The sequence below is a fragment of the Pyxicephalus adspersus genome, chromosome 9 (assembly GCF_032062135.1).
Source record: "Pyxicephalus adspersus chromosome 9, UCB_Pads_2.0, whole genome shotgun sequence".
Taxonomy (NCBI): Eukaryota; Metazoa; Chordata; class Amphibia; order Anura; family Pyxicephalidae; genus Pyxicephalus; species Pyxicephalus adspersus.
In genome coordinates this window covers 1480226-1504539 of record NC_092866.1, presented here as the reverse complement: position 1 = coordinate 1504539, position 24314 = coordinate 1480226, and the positions used below count along the sequence as shown (strand labels likewise).

General features: G+C 38.0%; 1 protein-coding gene and 1 long non-coding RNA gene across 3 annotated transcripts in view; one reads left to right on the top strand and one right to left on the bottom strand.

Annotated features, from left to right (window-relative positions):
• Positions 1-24314, top strand: part of ZNF469 (zinc finger protein 469) — a 232239-nt gene that overhangs the window by 24610 nt on the left and 183315 nt on the right. The gene's annotated exons all lie outside the window — the stretch shown is intronic.
• LOC140337606 (uncharacterized) overlaps positions 1-24314 on the bottom strand; it is a 135204-nt gene that overhangs the window by 90117 nt on the left and 20773 nt on the right. The window contains exon 2 of the long non-coding RNA XR_011922101.1: positions 3900-3945. This is a non-coding gene — a long non-coding RNA (uncharacterized lncRNA). The remainder of the gene's footprint in view (positions 1-3899; positions 3946-24314) is intronic.

Here is a 24314-nt window from a genome sequence, read left to right as displayed (position 1 = left end):
TATTATACATTTATATAGCTCTGACATATACAGCAGTGCTGTATAGAGAACACTGAGCCAGTCCCATCAGTCTCTGTACAGAGGAGCTGACACTCCAATGGCCCCCCACAGTCACACACTATTATACATTGATATAGTGCTGACATATACCACAGTGCTGTACAGAGATCACTGAGCCAGTCCCATCAGTCTCTGTACAGAGGAGCTGACACTGTAATATCCCCCTCACAGCCACACACTATTATACATTTATATAGCTCTGACATATACCACAGTACTGTACAGTGAACACTGGCCAGACCCATCAGTCTCTGTATATAGGTGTTTATATTCTCATGTCTTAGCACCATCATGTACCCCAGAACAAGTGCTGGGTTTGCTTTTAACCTGTGGCATCTGGGGAAACCCACACAAAGAGATGACATCCCATTCAAGAACTGTACACATATAGCTAACATCACATATTAGTTATTAATCCCTGAATCTGTCCATCTTAGAATAGAAATCGCTCCTTTTGGGTCATAGAGATCATTAAACAGCTGGCAGATGCCTGGACCCCGTAGCTCTCCACTCAGAGCCAAAGAATTAGTTTTAGGTGGACTCTCTGTTTCAGGATGTGGTGACACCCCCACCTGTGCTCCCATATTGGTGTCTATAATAAGGATGTGTATAAGAAAACCCTGGTGGGGAATGCGGGAGCAGAGTCATTCCAGGACAGAGATCACACAATGAATGGGCTCCAGTTTACACAACAGAAGCATTGTATTGGCCAGAACTTCGTACAGTGAAAGCTGCCTTACAAAGATTGTTATTCCAGAGCTCGTTGGGGTTCAGATAAGCATCTGTTCCATAACAGTTGAAAATGTTCCCTTTGTTGCCTTATTAAATGTTTTTCGGACATCTTTCAGCATCCTGAATTCTCTCAGAACTTGTTTATTTTGTGATGCTTTGTACAACATTAGAGGAGTTGGCTCATAATAAATAAAAATGTCTAACTTGCATCCATTTCCTTGAACGTTTGGGAACACAGGCTAAAAATTGCAAGCTGTCCAGTGGAGCAGATTACATCTCTTGTGGATTGATATGCCAGGAACGATCACATCTCCACAATATTGCATCGCTGGCATTCAGTCCTCGTATCTCATCATCTGTTACTTCTCAACAAAAGATTAAATCTGACCACACACATCACAATATAATTGTATCAACTCTGTGTGATCTACAGATTTACTAACAAGTGCGTAGTGAGAGAAAATATTAAACCAACACATTCAATGTATATCCCAACAAGACAGCTCCTTAACTAATATAGCTTCAATATTCTAATAAATCAAGCAATAATTGATCATTTTATTACCATTTACATATTCTGAAAATATTGACGACTAAACCAAAGAAAAAACATTGGATGTGTTGGAGATTTCGGTAATTTTGCAGCCAGATGTGTGGTTTATGGAGCAAGTGATTGGTCTGATGGAGACAAATTTACCATTAGAAAAGATCACAGACAGTAGTAATTTGGTGCTGCAAATGTGCTAATCTGGCTACAATACATTAAACAATCAGACTGAATAGACTATTACATAAAAAACAATAACCTTATGGCAGAATGCAGATATAATCCTATAGGGCCTGATTTAATAAAGCTCTCCAATACGGGAAAGGATACACTTTCATCAGTAAACCTGGATGATCCAGCAAACCTGAAATGGATTTCATAAAACTAATTTGCTATTTGTTGGCAAATGTTTTCAATCCTGGACCAAATCCATTCCAGGTTTGCTGGATCACCCAGCTTCACTGATGAAAGTGTATCCTGTCCAGTCTTGGAGACCTTTAATAAATCATGCCCATTGTGTTTATTACACCAGGACACTATATGTACACTATACACCAGATTGTAAGGGAGTTTCTGCCAATCACACATATCTGAGATTGTCTACAGAAATGAGAGTGGTACATTCACCTGATGCCTTATACATAGGTTTTTGCCAATATTCTTGTAGGAAATAGGAGCACATTATTTGTTAAATTACCCTTTAAAAATCCTTAGTATTACATTAAGCTGTTTTTCTACCAATTGATTTACATTTTTAGGCTGTAGTTCACCAACTGCCTTACAAAGCAGCACTGGCGCTGTCACCCTGGCAGGTGTCCTACCAATATGGGACTACAGGCAGCCATACAACACTGCGGTCATTTCGTTCAAGGCCCTGTAACTTCTATAATACAAAGTCCAGCTCATGATGGAACAGTGACTTCCAATGTCATGCCATGTTCTATGTCTTTTATTGCCTCCACAGCCTTGCTATGTACTTTGGACAATAAGCAGAAGCAATCACATTGTAATTAGGCTAAAACTAATGTAAAGCAAGTTTTGTAGTCCTTTTTTGTTAACAGCTTAGTAAATAGGGTTACTTCGTTAGTCAGGTTGAAAAAAGACATAAGTCCATCCAATTCACCCATCAAGGAAATAAACATATCCCAGATATAAAACCCTATAGACATAGTTGATCCAGAGGAAAGCAACAAAAAATAACCCTGGTAGAATTTACTTCAACAGGGGAAAAAATTCCTTCCTGATTCCATGAGACAATCGGATGTTCCCTGGATCAGCAGTCTCTGTTATCTTTACTATAAAGCCTTAATCCCCAGGTATATTCTGTGCTTCTAGAAATCATCCAGCTTTTTCTTAAAGCAATCTATAGAACTTGCTGAAACTCCTTCCTGAGGGAGCCGATTCCACATTTTCACAGACCTTTCAGTGAAGAATTCCTTCCTTATCCAGAGATTAAACTTCTTTTCCTCCAGACACAAAGAGCGCCCCCTTGTGCTTTGTAATGATCTTACAGTGAATAATGGGGAAGAGAGTTCTCTATATGGACCATTTATATATTTATACAGGGTGACCATATCCCCCCTTATACGTCTCTTCTCAAGGGAGAATAGATTCAGTTCAGCTAATCTCTCCTCATAGCGGAGCTCCTCCATTCCTTTTATTAGTTTAGTTCTCCTTCTCTGCACTCTCTCCAATTCCACAATGTCCTTTTTGTGAACTGGTGCCCAAAACTGGACGGCATATTCCAGATGTGGTGTGACCAATGCTTTGTACAGGATTATGTCTCCATCTCTGCAGTCTATTCCTCTTGCCTTGCTGTCTGCCTTTACATCTACAAGTCAGTCTTCTTAAAGATGCAGAAATCCTCTGTTTATGTGTTCTCTGACTTTCCAGTTAGCACATTTTTGCCTCCTAACAGTTTATAAACATCTCAATAATCACCAGAACATCTATGGCCGCCTCACTCTATCAGTGCAAGTCACTCCAAGGACCAATTACCATAATATGGGCTACGTGTGGCTTATCCTGTCATTAATTTTCAACAAAAAAGTAATAAACAAAGCTGAAAATTCAGAAAACAGTAAAATGTAGAATCCAATTTAAAATCACTTTCATTTACATTTCAAGAAAATAAATCTGTACACAATTTCAAAAGAAAACTTGTGCAGTGTAAATTTTTTGTAAAAAAAAAAAGAATAATTTGAATAAAGTTTATTTTTCTTTTGTTGATGGAAGAAATACATCAGTGGGGTTATTAATCTAAAGCACATTCATGTAACCTTGGTTTCAGTGATGGAGTATTGCAATGCCTCTGTCATTAGGGTCCGGATAATCGAAGACTGAAAGCTTGCAGTATTACAGTTGGAAGATATTACACAGTTATGTTAATATTCACCTCTGAGGCTGCCAAAATAAACATGCTGATTAGATGATTAATTCCCAGGTGTTATGGAATTCTAAACAATAGAAAGCCAGCCTGAGGTTTGCTGAATGAAAGTCATCCATGGGTCCCCTTTACATTAATTACAACCTTAAGCAGGAATCCTTAAAAATCACTTACTGTGCTTGTTGATGGAGATGCTCCAGGGGATGTACGGTCTTCCCAGCTAGAAAAGGTAAAAATAATATGTAATATAATTCAGGTTTGCGGGATCACCCAGCTTCACTAATAAAAGTGTATCCTCTCCAGCCTTGGAGAGCTTTCAATAAATCGGGCCCACTATCTCTTGAGAAAAAAAATGAGTGAATTATTAGGTTCTAAAATCATATTTGATTCCATTCCTAATGTGTGCTCTTTCCACACACAAAGACCTGGAGCCATATTAAACCAGAACCCTAGCAGCTAAATCAGTGCTATCTAATCCAGTCCTCGAGGGCCACACACAGGCCAAGATTTTTATATAAATAGAATCATTTTCTGACTGTTTGTAAACCGCACCTTACTAAATTTATTGCTGTCTGTTAGAAAAACGCTAAAACTGTGTGCAGATTCTGGCCCTCAAGAACTGGAGTTGGACAGCCCTAAGGTTATTAAACATTAGAAATTAATACATGTGAACGACTTCATCTAACACAAGACTTCTAATTCTGTGCAACCAATCTTGTGATTGACGGAGCAGCCATTATCAGTGATGGTGTCATGCTCCTTTCATGGTTCACTGATGACATCAAATAAATAAATCGCAGGAGAATGACCTGGAGATGTGACATATGGGGGAGGACACAACACTGTGGGAGTATCTTGGTGCTCAGGTGTTTGTAAAATAAGATACGAGCTACACCTCCAATTATCACTCATACAGCAGGAAAGAAAAAAAATCACATCATTGTGTGCATGATGTTACATTGATCCAAATTTTCCTCCATGTTGCATAAACCCATAAAGCAAAAACAGTGCTTTACCATCAAATATGAAATATCTAGGTCATAGGTTGTTCATTTGAATGGAATTATATGTTAAAAGGGCTGACACTATCCACTCCACATAAGTGCTGTGTATGGTCAGCCCACAACAGCACTTAGTAGCTGTGTTCATTTCAGACCAACATTTATTATTCTGTACTTGCAGGGTATTGGGTAAACGTTCATAGATTGCAGAGATGTACCACATACGCCCTTACATATACACTAAATAGACATTAGGGAAAATAGCCAATCAATCATGTGTTTATTCAGCATTCTATAGCCCAAGGACAATAGTGGGGCAGTGATTGAGAAGGCCAGATGCATGGAAAGGCTCTCTAATAGGACGCACTTTCTTGACTTTACATATGCGTCCTTTTATTATTCCTGACAGGCTGTGTGTGAATTGTATTTTCAATTCTCAGGGTTCATGAGCTAGTCAGGGGTCAGTCCACAAATGTTCCGGTTTGGCAGTATTTGTTGATCCTAAAAGTCATCAGCTGTATTAGAACGCGTAGCCATGTTCCGGGAACAGATGTAAGCCCTACGCCTGGACACCCGAGTAAGCCTATGACCTCATTGCCATTCATGAGGCCCAGCTGGTAATGACTTTGTTACAGCAATGTCTAATCAGGCTTTAATTACAGAAACATTGTCTGCAAGGCTTACAGGCCTCAATATCACCATTCACACTAAACTGACGCTCCAGGGTGGAGTTATTTGCCAGTTTCAGAGTGCTGATTTGGACAGGAACTGAGATTTCCATGGGTTGATCCATTTAAAGCAGCAGCTGGCTTGTGCTATTCACAGATACGACCAATGGATATTATCTTATTACTTCTAACTCCTAGAAGGTGAACATTGTACAATAATTTTGTTACATTTTACCTCTATCAGTCATCCTACCATTCCTTGAATGCCATTGTATGTAATAGAGGGGTTAGCAATTAAACATAGAATAAAGGACACTATCAGCCCACCTCTAAAATAAGTGGAGTAACCACTGAGCCGGGGCTTAGGCACCTTTTGTGAACCTGGAAATACTTTGTGAGGTCTTGTTCACATGAACTTCAGTCTGTATAAGGGCATTGCGTACAACAAACTTTTAAAAAGATTTAGAAAAGCTGTTCCAGAATAGAACATGCAGTAGTGGTACACCAAATAGTGCAACTCACTCAGGATGTCTTAAGAAGAGACAGTATGGACATAGGGCCTGATTTATTAAAACTCTTCAAGGCTGGAGAGGATACACTTTTATCAGTAAAGCTGGGTGATCCAGCAAACCAGGAATGGATCCGGTCCAGGATTTAAAACATTTGCTAGCAAATGACTTTGAAGAAATCCATTCCAGGTTTGCTGGATCACCCAGCTTCTTCACTGATGAAAGTGTATCCTCTCCAGCCTTGAAGAACTTTAATATACCAGGCCTATCGTATCAAAGGGACAGTACAAATTTTATTTATTATGTGCGGATAATATAATTATTATTTGGATATAAAGCTTATGAAACAGACATCAACCTTGAATCATTACGGCAAAGAACCAAAGTTATCATTGTTATGTAGTCAAACATGATTTAAAGCACTGTGAATGGCTGAACAGAGAGAAGGTTTAAAGTCATGAATACATTATTTTGAAAGAAAAGGAGAAAAGATAATGTGGGAGGGAATGTAGTAAGAGGAATAGGAGAGTAAATATGTCTCCCTTTCCCAATACCAAATAATACTGGAGAACGTGTGGATGGATCATAGAGATCCATGGAGACAAAAGGTGAGGAACTTTTCATTGCCTCCTGTAAGATGGAATCATTTTTTCATTGTATGCATTGCCTGCCATGGACCTTTCTGTCAGCTAAGAGTTGGTGATTTCTATGGACTAATAATTGTTTGTTTTGTGACTGTAAAGATAACAGAGACCAGCTTATAATCAAATTTGAAAAGTATATGTATTAGTTTAGATAAAAAAAATTTGCTATGGGCCTTTGCTAAGATTCTGATATATAGAAATCAATTTTTTTGGTGAACCATCCACTTGTGGGACTTTTAAGGCCAATAATTGTCACTAATTTATATACAAAATGTTCCCTTTATTGGATATCATCCTTGGTATTATATCTTCCGCCCTCGTTGCCCTCTTCACTCCACATCCAATTTAGAGAAGAGGGGCGTAGCATGCCCATATTTTTCAGGTACATCCATCCATTTATATGAATGATAATAAGCAATTTTGTAAAAGTCCTAAATATTATCATGTTGGATTGTAAAACAATTGTGTATGTTTTATGATTGTAGATCTCTTTATTCCTGAGGAAGCGGATTATATCCGTGCAACGTGTAGAAAATTGGGCTTATGCCCCCTAAGGGTAAACCCCAATAAGGAGTGTCTATTATGGTTTTAATTATGTTTGTTTGTTTGGTTTTTAAAAATTAGTAATTTTAAAGTTATCTAATAAAGAGAAAATTTTGTATATAAATTAGTGACAATTATTGGCCTTAAATATGCCCACAAGTGGGTGATTCACCAAAAAATTGGTTTCTTTATATGGAAAAGGAATGTGGCCATGTTGTTGAGAACAGGTTTGCATTTGCCTAGGAAGATTTTAATGTAGCATCTGTTGGGGCAAATTGAATTCTGGAAGCTGTGCTCAAATTCTCCGACAGAAGGACTATTCAGTTGTATTGCTTGTGGTCCAGCAGAAGGAGAACTTCTCCCTATTTATGACCCACAGGCTCCGTTCAGCTGTGTGGAGGTGGCCATCTTGTTAAAAGACTTTGCTTCCTCATAGTAGAACCACCAGCAAAGTGAGGATCACAATATACATTCTAGATCTGCTGAGACTAGCAGTCAGAGGAAGCTAATAGTCTGTAGGTAAAGGAGGGGAATACTCAAACACCAGGTGCAAGGCACTATTCAGGAGGGAATCCAGACGTACATTTTCTGCCTAGAGCTTTCTTTTAAATTCTGCAGCTACTCGAGCCTATAGATCCCCAGGAAACATACAGTTTTCCTTTTGTTTAGTTTGGGAATGTCAGTCTGTGTTTGCAGGTTTTATGTATACAATATATATTGTATTTCATTTGGTTTGATATGTTAACAGAGTCTAGGGAAAAACATTTGCCAATAAAATCAAAACAGTGTAATGTGTATTTAAAATAGTTGAATTTCAGTGACCAACCTAATCTAGGATCGGGGAGGAAATCATTCATTAACATGGCCTGGCGGGCATGTTTCTACTCACTGGCTTATATCATTATAGTGAAGATTCAAGTTAAAATGCATAGAAAGCTTAAACAAAAATTGGCAAACGTGCAAATAGAAATTTTATAGCTAGATCAGAGGAAACGCAGCGTGTGATGTCATTGGGAATGAAGTACAATCATATTATCAGCAGAAGATCTAAGGTATGTTCCTCAGCCCAATCTGTTCTCCCATAGTCACACAGAATTGCTGGACATAATGGTGAAAAACAAGAACAGACAGCAGTTTAGATCACTTTTATGATACAGAGGTCAATGCATGAAAACAGAAGACAAATCCCACTCGTACTGAGATCTCATGAATAAAAATGTTAACCTCTAGCTGAGCTTGTCACATTGTGTACAATATAATAAAGTAAAAGTTTATTTTCATCCTGACAGCCTCTCTGAATATTACAAAAAAAATATTTTCTCTAATTCCAATGGCTGGCCTGTCGGGGGCAAGTTCAGAGGCAGAGTATTGTCTACCCTATGGAAGGTTATGTTGGAGGAGTAATATCCGGGTGGTGAATAATGGAAGCGGGAAAGTCAAGAACAGAGTATTTTATACTTTATGTAGTATCATGTTGGAATATCCTAGTGGTGGGTGAAATCAGAAAGGTAGAGCACATGGTCAGGAGTCCTGCTTGCTCTTGGATTCCACTCTGATATACTGTATGGATGATCATGGTAAGAGGTCTTGCTATGACCTCTTTTCTCTATAACAAGACACATATCCACCAAGTTCACACTATGGTCCACCGTGTGGGTTTAACACATCATCCCTTCATGGCAGGGGGTCAACAAACTCCGCAGCACTCTTCAATGCCTGCCACATTGAGATGTAACAATAAGTAGCTCTGTCAGAAACACGCTGTAATATACTGCTAATAAATATACTATTTTATGTCTTTGCCAAATAGGTACAAGACAAAGTAATGGGCACATACATTGTTTCTTGGCTCCATCAGCTTTTAAACTTGTAAAAAGCTAGGCTCCGATTTCTACAAAGAACCACAATAAAGACATGAGATCAGCTCTGCAAAGATTTAAAATGAATTGCTCTTCTCCAGTCACAGGGATTTCAGAGGTTGATTTTTAGATTGCATTGCTCCATCCACACACTCTTATTATTAATATTACACAGTATTTATATAGCGCCATCATATTACACAGCGCTGTACAAAGTCCACAGTCATGTTTCTAACTGTCCCTCAAAGGAGCTCACAGTCTAATGTCCCTATTATAGTCATATGTGGTTAATGTAGTCTAAGGTCAATTTAGAGGAAGCCAATTAACCTAACTGCATGTTTTTGGGATGTGGGAGGAAACCAGAGTACCCGGAGGAAACCCACGCAGACACAGGGAGAGCCTGCAAACTCCATGCAGATAGTGTCCTGGCTGGGATTCGAACCTAGGACCTAGTGCTACAAAGGTCGGAGTGCTAACCACTGAGCCACCATGCAATTCCCAATGACATATACAAATAGCAAAAACAAAAGACCCATATAAAAGTTCTGGGTCTGATGAAAGCATGAGTTGTTTAGGTTGTGAGCAAAAAAAAACAACATGGTTATTGAGAACTCCTTAGATTAACATAGTAGAAACTCTCTAATTGTGCATATAGAGGACATCAACAAGTACCATATGAATTTATGTAACAAGGATATCAAGAGAATGGCTGAATTATTTCTGAAATGTATCCTTTTTTCCTTAACACGTTTTGCAAAAACTCTTTCTCAGTGCATATAGGAGGTTTGGAATTTCAGACCACTGAGATAGTACATCCAACCTCCTTCAGTACTTTGTTGGGTGTAACGGTTTTTGCAGGGCAGCCATTTTATGGAAGGTCTGGGTCAGTATTGGGTCAATGTTGTTTACAGGATCCATCATATAAATCAAGGTCCAGATCGTATAGGGTCAAAGGAACAGAATGACGAATAATAAGTACCCCAATAGTCGAGGTATGCAAAGTTTCAGGAAGTTTCTCTGTATGGAGCTATGCAAAGTGTTCCTACCAATGTGTGTATACAAATATGTGAAGAATAATAAATCAAGAATAGTCAATAGTCAATAATAAGTCAAGAATAAAATAAAAATATACATACACATAATATTTAGTTTACTGTTAGTTTTGCTTGTAATACAATGAATTTGTAAAAAAAAATATGAAACAGATTCAATGAGGTAGAAAAGACGTCATGTAATAGGAAATTGCAGTACCAAGACATTACCCCAAGAAACAAAAGGACTGAGTTAAAGTTCATGTTTTAGCTTATGGGAATGACATAGCCAATTTGAATGATAACTATAAGCTATACATCCTTTTCTTTGAGGCTTTGTTTTAGTACACATGCCATGCACATCACCGATTCACTGAAATCAGGCAACTGCTGTTTCTATTTACTTGTCTTTTTGTGTGCAAACAGCTTATAAAGTTCTTTCTGTGCTGGCTACACCAGTAAAAGTGGGTCATTTGTAAACCATATGCTGGATTAACGTTAGGTAATTTATCAGTTATGACTGAAAATCGCCCGTATCATCAAGAAACCATGTGTGGCCGCTTTATGAATCATGAAAGTCATTGGTGGATAGCTCCAGCATCTCTACACCATTGCATTAAATTTGGTCACATCTGTACTCTTGTGGTAATAAAATGCTGCAAGATCTGAGGGTTTCCTCTGTTCATTTCATGATCATTTAAAGATAAAGAAAAATTTCAAGCTATTATTTACTGCAATCTGTTCAAATCCCCATCCCTGCTGCATGGAGGTGGGTGGGCAGCTTAGGCAGAGAATGATGTCTTCATTGTTTGTTCCATAGAGACCAGCAATACAAACAATTCACTGAGCAAAGTGTTTCCTATAATTCAGTATTTGTGCCCCATGAGTAATTTTGATAAGTTTAAAGCAACAAGCTGAGGGCTAAGGTCATAGGAGGGCTGGACATGAAAGGGGGTTTAGGGCCCAAGCATGGAAGGGTTTAGAGTGTGCTATTGTAAATTGGGCGGTTGGCCGGTCCTCGAGGCTGGTATCTGAACATTGTCTGGGCGGTGGGGAACCACCTTAGATGTAGCGTTTCATAAAGATCGAATGGTTACAGGAGATATGACTACGGTATTGATGCTGGTGAAGGGGCCGCATTGTGGTTGGTAGCGTCCCCGAGTCGGTGTGGTGCAGCTTGAGACATAAGAACTAAGGATTGGCAGGCCCATTTGAAATCAGTCAAAGGATTGGTGACAATGAGGGTGGTTAAGGAGGGTGGCTGGGCAGCTAGCTATTGGAGCTGGGCATCGGAGCTACCTCGATGATGTCAGTTTAAAACAAACAATACCAAATCTGTTCAGGCGCATAATTCCTTTTGTACTTCCTTACAGTATAACCTGCTTAGTACATATTTGTTGTGCTCTGTTTGATAACAAACATACTATAGAGACATCTCTGTCTCAGTGATCTTATATTGGCAGAGGTAAACCATACATGGTCCCAAGCAACCCAGGAAGGGTTAGTCTTGAATTTTAATCCTATTCATTTAGCTGCTCATCCAAGTCATTATTATACTCCAGTCGGCAAATGTAAGTGCAGTAAGACTCCTTTAGTCCCGATAGAGACAGAATACAGACCTTGGTGATGGGTTCATTTTATCACACAGTGTTGCTCGACATCTCTAGCTGGTCTGTGGCTGATAATGCAAAAATCTTTTATGCTGTAGAAATTCTTAAATTGCACAAAATACAAAAGCTTTTTTATGAAACTACAAAGTATGTCAAAGCAAATATAAAAAAACACAAATTTTTTCCCGAAAATACCACAAAATAATAACCCGATCTCAGAAATAATTTTATTATTATTTCAAAGCACGTAATTGCTGTGTACAAACATGAAATTAATCAGCATGAGGTTTGATTCTTTGAGATGAAAAGGTCTCATTGCTGCTTTGGGTAATCACTGATTGTAATGCAAAACTCTCAGCTTCTCTATTAAAGGAATAATGAAAGTCATAATTCTGAGATCATGGATTGTGCTCACAGCAACATGTGTAATTAAAATCAAATGAGCATTAACTCACAGCGAGCAGATTTATTTTCTCTATTGTAAGAGCTCTACTGGAAGTCAATCACTAAATGATTTCTAGACAGTGAAGGTAAATCACACAGAGAGAGCAAAGGACAATAAAATAAAAAAACTCTGACAGGGTTTCCAACTGCCCCTTACTCTATTCAAAACTAAAGCAGAAACATCATTTTAGATGATACACATTACTCTGTAGTAATACGTACTTACAGATATGAAAGTCTTTCTGTAACTGTTTCAGAAACACTTTTCAATAAAATGCTCAACAAAAAAAAATTACTACATGAATACTGAAAAACAATAGATTAGGGCTATCCAAATAAAATCCTGGAGGGCCAGGATCAGCACACATTTGTAACATTTATATTAGCAGTAAATTATGTTAGGTATTGTTTACAAAGAGTCAGAGAGTATTGTAAAAAAAACCCTTGAGGAATAGACTTGGACACCTCTAGCCTAAAAGTTCTAAAAGTACAAGAAAAGCTAATAAACAACAGGTCAATGTGGAAAATTAAACCTGAATATTACAAAATCAAGTCTAGTTGGATGTGACTAACTTTTCCTCGATATACAATCACCTGGATGAATCAGACCCTTTACACACATTGTGGAAACAATAAAAAAAAACAAAGTTTTATATTGTGCCAATATGATTTAGGTAGGTGCATATGGAGGATTTAAAAAGGGCAGTGACCAGTCAACCCTGTTTCATGCTTGGAATTGTAAGCTACATTAATGCATGACTTTATACCCGCTGATTATACTTTCCTGTAACCTTTGTTCCGCAAAATAAGCTTGTAGTACAGTGTTCAGCCCGGGCATTTTTTCAACCCGGGTGGGAAGAAATTTTAGGTGGGTGGCAGCTCCTGTATTGTGACCCAACTCTTCAGTAATCACCAAAAACAGCCGGGTGGTGCATCCAGCTAAAAGGGGCTGGGGAGAACACTAGTATTTAGGAATTAAAATGTGCATGACTATAAGACATTCATTAGGTCTCACTCAAGTACTTCCTAGTCTGATAAAGTAGACTTGACAACTGAATACACATCTACTGGATCTACACCTATCCTGCAATGTAGGAAGAAAGCTTTGATAATCCGTAGGTGTTGCTCTAGTTGCTGCTGTCATCATTATCAACCCAAACTGCAGCCACAAAAATATCCCATAAAAAATAAAATGTCAGTTCAATAATGATGAGAAGAGATAAAGCCGTGTTGCACCCCAAATCTGCTGGCCTTGCAGAAGAGTTGTATTCACATATGCCGCACAGAACTGTGTGAAACAAACACAGGGTGATCTCAGCTACACAAACACTCCTCGTAATCACATCCAGATCAAGTGCTCGCTTTGATCCACAGCAGATCACTTCATCTTCTGATATATGTTAGGCAGTCACTGGGCTTTTATTCCCATGTCCTGCACTGATATATGTCAGATCATTAGTTTATAAATAAGCAGAAGGAGACAGGAGGTGGGTTATGGCAACATGTCATTTGAAAATGATCACAATTCCATTTATATACAAATCACTGTGGGTCTGGCACCTATTCATTGTTCCCCACAAAACCAAATTTATTCCAAGAGGAACAACAATAACAACTTGACAGCACCATTTATTTTCATTATTTGTCTTCACATTTCCAACCAGCCCTCTTCTGGACCCTCTCTTTTCCTTAATTTTTCTTCATATATACATTTCCACAATTGTCTGGATTTGGATTTACAACCCTCCATCACTGTCCCCTTTACAAATGTTCTCCTTCTGGATCTTCAACCTACTAACTTCCTCCACTAGACCCAAACCATTATTTTTTTCCTGCACAATTGCCCTCTTTCAGATCTAAGTCCCTCCATCTTTTCTCCCTCACATTTATCCCAATTATAGATCTAAAGCCCTATGCATCTTTCCTCTCCACAACTGTCTGCCTTCTGAAACATTTGCCGTTTCCTTTTTCTTGATGACCATTACAGGAGTTACAAATCCATGAAAATCTATCTTTGGAACATGATACAATAATGGAAATAGAATAGTGGAGTTTTTGTAAATTATAGAAATGTGGCCAGATTGTATCCAGAGAGTGTTCTGTGGTTTAAATGTCCTACTTCCCATTCAGAAAGCTGCCATACCTCTTGCCCTGCAGATTATAAATCTGTATAGGTTCACTTGGTGAAAAAAGGAACTAAAAGGAAGTAAAGACTCAAACCTGACCTCCACCATCAGTCCACATTCTATGGATATTTTTGAAAATTCCACAGCTTTCCCACATAAGAACCTTCCAGCAAAATTAAGCACATTATTGTAGACAGAATGTTCCGTGTTCTATGCAGAAAGGTGCCACTATTTGACTTTATTCTCTGTAACAGTATGATTGCACTTGTAACAACACATGGTATGGTATCAAAACACTTCTTTTTTTCTTTTGCCCATTTTCAGGACAAGATGAAAAAAAAACACATGCAAATACACAAGGGATAATATAAGTGAGGAAGTGTGTCAGATAATGAGTAAAAAGTTGGGAATGGAAAGGGAAACTGAGATAAGAGTAATCAAAAACCTTTCCGAAAATTATTTAGGGATACGTGAATTGGACCCCCTTGCCTAAATCACTATTTATACCAATTCTCACCTCTGTGACTAGCCCCCACCCCATAAATCCCCGTATTATCTGTCTTGTTGTTTCTTCTGCAATAAAACAATCCTACCAGCATGATTACAATATTTTAAAACACACTCACCTGTACCTGTTCCTTCACTGGTACTCGGTCCCGTTCCAGGTTCCCAATCTTTGGCCACCATGAATAATGTAACTCCCACACATGTGTTGTAATAAAGTATGTTTTATTGCAGAAGGGACAGCACAAGTTCCTTTCGCAGTAAAAATCCTACTGGACTACAAATTGTATTTGCAGAACTACATTTCCATTTTATCAATTTGTGTATCGTCACTTTTTAGACAGAGAAGGAGCAGACCCCCAAAAGCTAAACCTGAAAACTGGTACTGCAAATAAAACACAATCAGAGACAGAACGCATCCGGATGAGGTAGTAAGACAATTTAGGTAGAAGAGTGAAATGAATTTAGGGAATTCCTGCTTACCAACTGTGTATTGATGTGGTTTGTAAGGAAGAGATTACTTGGCAGTTATAAAAAAAAAACGTATGTCTGACCTCAGATTGAAATAGAAAGGAAAATATAATTATATTGAATTACAAATGGGCTAGAGTTGTAAATTATATATGTTATATCAAATGTAAAGCATGCTTTTTCTTTTAAAAATAAAATCCTATTTAAAAAAATAAAGTGTATATCCAGCAAATATATTATATATATATAATCTGAAGGGAAAAACCACCCTAACTGGTAACTGGTTGAGAGGAAATCTCAGGAAATGAGAGGAAATCTCTCCGAAGTGGACAGGACATTTTACACAATATAGGTATCCCCAATGGGATTTTCACTCATTGCACTGATGAAAACACAAAATATTGGGTTCTACCATTTTCTATCTTGGTTACAATGTGAAAAAGGAGGTGAATCTCTGGTAAAACGATTTGCTTTTACGTACACTTATAAAATGATGGCTGAAGCTCCAATGGGAGCTAACTGAGGGGGTTTTACCTTTTTCCGTTTGTCCCAAACTAAAAAGCAGTCTTGGCTACAGTTGAGCTTCAAATGTTACTCAATGCTAACATATTATTCTGCATTATAATCAGTCGCATTGCTTCATTTTCTGTCACTGAGTTTTGCTTCTGTTTGTACTACTTTGATGTTATAAATACAAAGTAATCACATACAAGAGGCCAGGATATAGCACAATGCGGTCACTGTGGGTGCATGTGGTTGACCATGACCGGCATGTAATGGCTCCATATGAACGTCACATTTCTTAATGTCACAAAAGATTGTGTGCTTGTGTAAGCCGCAGGCACGTGTGACCAGAAGCCCTAACATACAAGTTCAATAGCTGGGCAGTTACCATTTCCACAACATTACTAACATCAAAGCCCAAGGAAGCCTTATGAAGGCACTTTCTGATAAAATTATTTCTGGGGAAAATGAAAAATTACCTTTACAGTAGGAATCTACTTTGCAAGAATGCATGCTCATTTGTGCTTAGGGTACCAGTAAAATGCATTTATTTACCCTACTGCTCAACTCCACCGGGCTTCCTCCTCATGTGCCAATAATCCCCCTAAACCTTTTCTCTTCAGTACTCCATCCAATAATGGAGAAAACAGAATTCCATAAAGCCCAATTGTATTTAGCTGATTCTGACAGTTCGATTGCACAAGTTTTATTTGTTTGAGAATTGTCTTGTAATCTGGTAACTATTCAAATTTTTGGCCACCCCCCCCTCTTTTCCCCCATTCATGTGATTGCTCCCTAGTACAGACATATAGAGCAATACAAACATTACAAAAAGTCTACCTTTCCTCTACAAATTCTTTTACATACAGAGGTTCCCAACCACGGGCCATGGAAAGGTACTGTGTCCTGCCTGCTGTCATTTCATTCAGCCAATCATGTAAGTTGTCTTGTGTGATTAGCTGGATGAAATGAAAGGAGAGAGGAGCGGGCTTACTCAACTTGCTGAACAAATTGACAGATTCTTTCCGTCACAGCAAAGACTGCAGCCAATAAGGTTGACGATCTCTATGGAAATGACAAATTTGTATTGTTTTTCTCAATATGTTGTCCTTTGTTCTATGGATTATATTTTGCAGGTATGTTAAAATGTGTTTACTGGTCTTCAGTTTTACCTAGATGATGTAGTCAGAAGACCATATTTATATGAGATTCCCTTTATTAGGCCAAGAAAAACTTAACCATTTTATTTTTCAAGATTACTTAGAAATCTCTTTTGCTAATGCTAATGCGGGCTATTAGCCCAATTTCTATTGTTTCAAGTCTTCCAGTTTTATAGGGTGAATGTTTAAGTATAATTTTATTTATTTTATTTTTGTAGGATTGGGCCTAAATAGAAATTCTTTACAATATGCATTTTATTGTGTTTTATTATGCGCTTGAATCCCCAATGACCCCCCCTTCCATGGTGCAAAAAAAGGATGGGGACCACTGCTTTACATAACACTGCACAACAACGATTATGCTACTGGGAATAACAATAATAAATAATGTGATTTACATGATATCAAGGGTGCTGATTGCAAATCTGAACTTGCCTATCATGTAAAGATTTTTATTTATAGGCGTGCTATAGCTGTTCAAATGGTCAGTATATGGATAATGTATTTTTACATGGGAACATTATATATAGTTGCAGCTACCACTATGCCTACTGCCGCCTCAGATGAATCACGCCCTCTGGTGGCATTGCATGTTTCAGCAGCGGATGGGCAAGTCAGGGAGCTGACCTCAGAAATAGGTATATAAGGCGAGATGGACCTAGGGCTTGGTGCAAAACCATCTTATTGGATAGTACAGCTAGGTCATTGTGGGTCTGTTTTGACCTACAGATGAGTGGGCGCAGCTGTGTTAATAAACACTTTTTGCTACATTTGTGGCAAATATACCCCGTGTGATCAACGCAAGAACCTAACCAAGAGGGTGAGATTTGCTTACAAGTATTACTTTGGATGTGAAATTGGAGATCAGGATAAAAGCTGGGCACCTCATATCTGCTGTCAGGTGAGTTACATTGGCCTAACACAATGGTTCAATGGGAAAAGGAATAAAATGGCTTTTGCTGTGCCTATGGTTTGGTGTGAGCCAAAAGACCATCACTCAGAATACTACTTCTGTATGAATGAGTAAAATTCCTGGGTTTTCAAAGAAGACTAAGTCAAAAATTCTATCCTGATCGTGAATCTTCTCCGAAGCCAGTGCCACATGACGCAGAGAATACAGTGCCAGTCCCCCCTACATCTGTTGTTACTGACAGTGACATGTCGGATGGGGAACAGGTGGGTGATGTCCATGTTAATGAATGTTATGAACCCTAATTTGAAGAGGGTAAGCCACATTTTATAAGCCAATCAGATTTACATGATCTAGTAAGAGACCTGTATTGGTCAAAAGAGAAGTCTGAACTGTTAGACTCCAGATTAAAGGAGTGGAATTTGCTACAAAAAGGAACGACAACTTCACACTTTCCTGATCGTCACACAAAGTGTGCAGGGTATTACAAACTTGAAAATGACATTTGCTTCTGTAACAGCGTGAGTGGTCTGATGATGGAGTTAGCTTGCGAATACATACCAGAGCAGTGGAGATTTTTCATAGACTCGAGCAAAGCAAGTTTGAAAGCTGTATTGCTGCATAAAGGTAGCAGAAAACCTTCTGTTCCTTTTGCTCATGGCGAGGGAATTAAAGACATACAAATTCATGGAGGTCATTTAGAAATTGATTGACTATTCAGAACACAAGTGGAACGTTTGTAGTGACATGAAGGTGGTGGCACTCTTGGCCTACAATTGGGATATACAAAATATAAGTGCTTTCTGTGCCTGTGGAATAGTCGTGATGACAGCAACCATTACAAAGTGAAAGAATGGCCACACAGACCTGAATACACTGTTGGCCAGTACAATGTGAAGAATAAATCACTCATTGATTCACAGAACGTTTACTTTCTGCCACTTCATATTAACTTGGATTAATGAAAAACTGTTGTTGTAATCTTTGTTGTTGGATCATGATGGTATGGGTTTTCAGTGTCTGAAGGACAAGTTTGGAAAAGTTACAATAGATGCTAAACTGAAAGCAGGCATTTTTGTTGGTTCCTGAATCCACAATTTGATGTGTGATGCCACATTCAGAGACAGACTTAACCCACTTGAACTTGTTGCTTGGGATTCATTTGTGCTAGATGCACAAAACTTTCTGGGCAACCAGCGTTCTGAAAACAATGCTGATCTTGTGAACAACATGCTAACAGCTTACCATCAACTTGGCTGTCAAATGTCACTTAAAATTAATTTCCCACATTCCCATCTGGACTTCTTCCCACAATATTTGGGTGATGTGAGTGATGAATAAGGGGAGAGGTTCCACCAGGACATTTCTTTTATGGAAACAAGATATCAAGGCTGGTGCAACCCCAACATGATGGGCGACTACTGCTGCTTTCTGCAATGAGAGACAGCGGAGAGCCACAAACGCAAAAGCAAGTGCCTGAAACACTTCTGAAGTGTACATGTGTGTTGAACAAGGAAGGAGAATTATATGTATTTTATATGTTAATGCAACATAAAACTACGTTTGTGTAATGTCATGGAACTATGGGGCAAAAGTTAGTTGTATAGAGATTACATATTAACTGCGGAATGACAAAATGTAGCTAATCGAGTCTATGCACGTAATTAACTTAAGATCCTGACATCCTAGGCAGAATCGCACTATAGATTTGGATTCAGCGCACTTGATTTAGTATAGAACACATGGATTAGACCAAGTAGCAGACAATATTTATTTTTTGTGATGCAGTGTAATTTTGAATTGATCAGATGGGGTGTGATGCTAGATTTGACCAGCAGTTGTAGGTGAGATTGTAAGGCCTAGGTTTTTTTTTAATGTTTATGTAATATGGGCTCAACAAGAGAGTTTAAAAATGGGAGAGAAAGACAAACAGCCTATTCAAAATTTGGAAAAGGAGGGTAATTGTCAGGGAATTCTGATCCTTACCAAACCCCCCTAAACAGTGGGTGCACTGAGCTGGATGCCTGGGTTGCCTCTCTGGTATTCCACTTGAATGGGGGCATGTTTGGTTCCATATTCAAAATAAAACTAATTCATGTGCACATTTGTATGAATCTCACTTCCGTTAATTGTTTTCTGTTCACTTTTTGTTTCTTAAATATAAAAAATTGCCCAGTGAAGTAAACCACATTTTCTATTAAATGATACCAATGTTGTTATAAATGAGACCTTAGTTGCCCTGCTGTGTGTATAAAATCAGAAAGGTAAAACAGACCGTGCCTGGAAAAGCCCATTACCCAACTGCTTTAAGTCTGGCACTGCAAAATGTCTTGTATTTCTCTATGAGGGAGAATGTTACCCCCTTATCACTTAGCCTTAGTACTGCCTCATGACATAGAGGGGTGCTGTCACTACTTCCTCTAACAACAAACTGCGGGGAGTACTATAGAGTCAGTTAATAGCAGTTGGTAAAATTGGTTTTACCTAGATCAGAGAGTTTCTCAACCATGGTTCCTCCAAATATTGCTGGGGGTTCCTTGAGCAATGAGCAGTTTGTTCCTCTCAGGTCAGTTTAGGTGACACAAATGATCTTTTTGACTATCATTAAGGATGACATTCTTCCAACTGGCCAGAAATGTAAGAACCATTCTTCTTAATGGCCCCCACACAACCGAGGTTCCCTGAAAACCTGAAAGTTATTTTAAGTGGTTCCCCACGTTAAAAGGTCAATAAAGTCTGGTCTAGGTGACATGATCTCCTAAAAGCCTTATATCCGTGTTGGTTAGATTCATTTAATCTTTGCAGATATAAATATTGTAATATTGATGGCACCTTGTACTTTACACCACTTTTTTACCTATTGATTAAAGACTTGATGATGGGGATATGCTAAAACAATGAATGTTTTAGATAAAATTACGATAATCATTTTACAAAAAGAAGTGTTGGTCCATCTTTACCATTATAAAGCTTATCTGGAAACTGGAAATCAATGCTCATATTTTTGTTGTACCACATAATCGTGGCATCATCTGCATATTAACCCACCTTTCTTTTTGGTATTCTTACTTTGGGCAAGTTGTCTATCCCAAGAAACGTTTGTAGAAAACTACAGTAGCAATTTTATGGTTCGATAAACAAGGTATTTTTAAATTTCAAAATCTTTTCATATATTCACAAGTAGAGAAACAGGGCATCCAAGGCCAATGTTTGGAATGTGATGGCGGCAGCGGCCTTTTTAAAACTAACAGAAATGTGCAATGATGTGCAAGAAATGCATTGATCCTCTGCTGATATAGGGCACATTGTTGCTTTAATATTATACCTGCAAACTTGTCATGTTTGTAACATGAGTTCATTTCTCACCAGGAACAGAACTAAACTAGCAGGTAAATTGATTTATTCCAACTTCAAAATGTTAGTAAAGCTATGGAAGGGACATTGGACTGTACGTTAGTTTGGTGTACTTTCTGTACTTTACTGTTGCTGCTACATAAATGAAATGTATAAAATGTACAGAATATACAGAATTGAATCCACTCCTAGATTCCGCATGTTTAACCCACAATATCACTAACCCTCTGGCCCCTCAGTAACATTTTACAGCTGATAAAATAACATTTTAAAACTAGTAGAGAAAGTAACTACCAAATCCATTAAGCTTCCTTTTCTCCAAACAATCGGTTTTACAGCCATATCTAATTAGGAGGCTGACTTTGATAAATAACTGCTAATAAGTTAAAATTGATGAGCTGAAGGAATGTGAAAACACTGGAATCCTTCAGAGAGGATTTGCAGAGTCCTGTTTGTATGATTTGTGATTTAAAACCAAAGGAAAGCTAGGAGAAATGGATGTCAGAGCTCATAAATCAGGAAGTCGGCCCTATTTTCCATCATGTTTAAGGTTAGGACAGAACTTCCTACTGACAATTTACAGTGCACAAATGTACAGTGTATATATTCATATATGTGAGCATTTACTTCAACATAAACACGTGATTACAGAGATTCTCATTTAGTGTGAATCTGTTTTGGTGGGAAATGTTAAACGTTGAGGGGAACCCACATCACAAGGAGATCGGTAGATGCAGCATCTGGCTGTAATTTTTAAATTGCTCCAATAAAAGATATAACAGTTCTCAGGCCAGAGTCTCTTCTGGTATATCAGGCTCCCGGAACTGAGTGGTAATGATTTTCACAATCAGCCAATTGCAGGTAGCATGGGGAAGATATCGAATGTAACACCAAGAACTGCAGATCTAACACCAAGAACTCAAAATGATTCCATGAAAAGGACAAGTACACTGAAACGACAAACAAGTTATAGGAAACACATTTCCACAAGCTATTTCAACTACATACCAGCATACAATATAGTTTTGTTTTTCACTTATGCTGTTTTTATTCACATGTATCTGAGAATGTTTTTGTTACTGTTACTTGAATATTTTTTTTTTCATGCCCTCAATTTACTAAAGCAGAACTGTATTTTTGGTGGGTGGTGCACTTCTGTCATAATCAACACATATACATAGCATACCATATCAACCCCTTACCTATTGTCTTTATTATTAATAATAATATTATTATTATTATTATTAAACAGGATTTATATAGCACCAACATATTATGCAGCGCTGTATATTAAACAGGGGTTGTAAATGACAGAGAGATACAGAAGAGCTTACAATCTAAGAGGCGGGGGGAGTATCACCAATAGGAGGGGGGATATTGAATGGTATGTAGTGATGGTTTAAGGGACAGAAGAAGACGGGTAGGTGAGTTTGAAAAGATGATTTTGAGTGCTCTTTTAAATAAGCAGAAAGTAGGAGCAAGGCAAATAGGACGAGGAAGACCATTCCAGAGAGTCGGGGCAGACCTAGTAAAGTCTTAGAGCCGTGCATGTGATGAGGTTATGAGTGAGCCTTTATTTGCACTACCTAATGTGAAAACTTTTCTGTGCTACTACATTTGTATGTCTGTTTAAATTCAAAATGTTCACTAAAATATTATTTAAAAAAAAAATGGCTAACCCACATACACCTACATTTTTCACTACTACGTTTTCTTTGTATTGGCTTTTCAAAATTGCAAAATGCAAAAAAAAGATGTAGTGCAAACATTTTAAAAGCATTATACCTGGGAATAAAAGGAAAAGCTGGATTTAGTTCCAAAGAATGAACTGTTAAGAACTACAGTTGTGTTCAGAATAATAGCAGTGTGTTTAAAATCCTTATAAGAGCTTATTTTTCCATACACACAAATGCATTGGAAACTCTGCACATTCTATTCCAAATCAAAACACGAAGAATCATTTATTAACCTCCCTAGCGGTTCATTTCATTCCGGTTTTATATGTCTAAAAGCGGTACATTGTTTTTCCTGTAAATTTATTTTACAGTATAATATAATAGTATGAGTATAATAAAGTTTGAAACACAAAACCATTTAAATTGAATAAATTAAAAAAATCTATATATTAAAAAAAAATGTAATTAAAAAAAAAAATACACATTATACCCATACTATTATATATACTGTAAAATAAATGTTCTTGAAAACAATGTACTGCTTTTACACAAAAAAATCCAATGTATTGCATTCAATACAGTTATTTTGCATTGAATGCAATACAAATTGAATTTTGAATTTCACACGCACTGACGTCACTGGGAACTCCCCCGGTGAGTGAGAAGAAAGAAGACGGAGATCGCGCCGCTGGACCCCGGCAGATCAGGTAAGCGCTCTATTTACTAACCTTCCCTAGGTGTTCCAACCCCGAGAGTGACTCGGAGTTACCACTTGTAGCAACTTTTTTCTACCCCGAGGCACTCTCGGGGTTACCGCTAGGGAGGTTAAATATGTGTTAGTCCTACAGAAAGAGATGAAAAGGGAATAATAGGCTGTAGAATAACAAGCAGTCTCTGCATTTTTCTTTACTTTCGCTGTAAAAACTGAAACAATGTTTCCAGATTTTGCTTTCCATTGAATCACAGAACTAATATTTAGTTGTATGAGCTCTATCTGAGAACTGCTGAATCAACGTTGTATTAAGTACACCAACTTCTGGCACCTCTTGGTGTTGCCTTAGAAACTGCAATTTTAATGTCACCCTACAAGTTTTCTTTTAGACTAATGTCCGGGGATTGGGCTGACCACTTCATAATGCAAACTGGACGTTGCTCATTTACTGGTGTGTTTGGGGTTGTAGTCCTGTTGAAACACCCATTTCAAGGGCATTTCCTCTTCGAAATAAGGCAACATGATCTCATCAGGTATTTTGATGTATACAGACTGATCCATGATACCTGGTATGTGATAAATAGACCCAACACCATAGTATGAGAAACATCCTCATATCATGATGCTTGCGCCACCATGCTTCACAGTCTTCACAGTGTGCTGTGGCTAGAATTCAGTGATTGGGGGTCATCTGACAAATTGTCTGCAGCACCTAGACCCAAAAGGAGCAATCTTTCTTCCATTAGTTCACAAAATGTTGTGTCATTTCTCTTAAGGTCAGTAAATGTGTTCCTTTTGTAACCTTTTCAGCACTTTTTTCCAACAATGGCATTTTGAGAAGGCTTTTTGCCGATAGTGTGGGA